Here is an 897-nt window from a genome sequence, read left to right as displayed (position 1 = left end):
CCATCCTACTAAATCAGCATTTTCACAGTTTAGAAAAAAATAATAACAGGCATCCATTTTTCCTCTCTCTCTCTCTCCCTCTCTCTCTCTCTCTCTCTCTCTCTCTCTCTCTCTCTCTCTCTCTCTCTCTCTCTCTCTCTCTCTCTCTCTCTCTCTCTCTCTCTCTCTCTCTCTCTCTCTCTCTCTCTCTCTCTCTCTCTCTCTCTCTCTCTCTCTCTCTCTCTCTCTCTCTCTCTCTCTCTCTCTCTCTCTCTCTCTCTCTCTCTGTGTGTGTGTGTGTGTTTTAACAGGCAGCCTTTCAACAGCAATTGTGTATTTCTCTAGGTGACTAAAAGGAAGGGTAACTCACAAATCAGTTGCACACCTGTATAACACTTGGCATCATTACATCTGCAAATGCCAGGTTTGTCTTTGCCAATGCAGGAAAGATACAAACAAAGAAAAGAGCAGTACGTGACCACTGTTGTTGACTCATTCTTGCCACATAGACTCATATGCAGATTAACATCTAGCATTTTATACATATATACACTTTATGTCTGTACATCATGTAGTTGCTGGCCTGGAGAATCACTCCTGCTCCTTCTTGTCAAATACGTAACGCTCACTTACTACAAGTTTATCGAATGCACCCAAAATGTATACTTGTGTAACAGATTTAAACCTACCAAAAGTACTAATAAAAATAAATAAATAATAATTATATATATATATACACACACACACACACACACACACACATATATATATGTGTGTGAGTGTGTATTCTGAAAGTATTATGTTGATACTGTTCTTGATTTTTATCACGTGTGTTCTGTGACCTCCACTCCCCCCCCAAACACATGACAGGATACACAAGATTTGGAGAAATGTGTATATAAGCTTCACACTCTTTAA

Source organism: Puntigrus tetrazona, chromosome 7 (assembly GCF_018831695.1).
Source record: "Puntigrus tetrazona isolate hp1 chromosome 7, ASM1883169v1, whole genome shotgun sequence".
In the NCBI taxonomy this organism is placed as follows: Eukaryota; Metazoa; Chordata; class Actinopteri; order Cypriniformes; family Cyprinidae; genus Puntigrus; species Puntigrus tetrazona.
Note: the sequence above shows the minus strand (reverse complement) of the source record.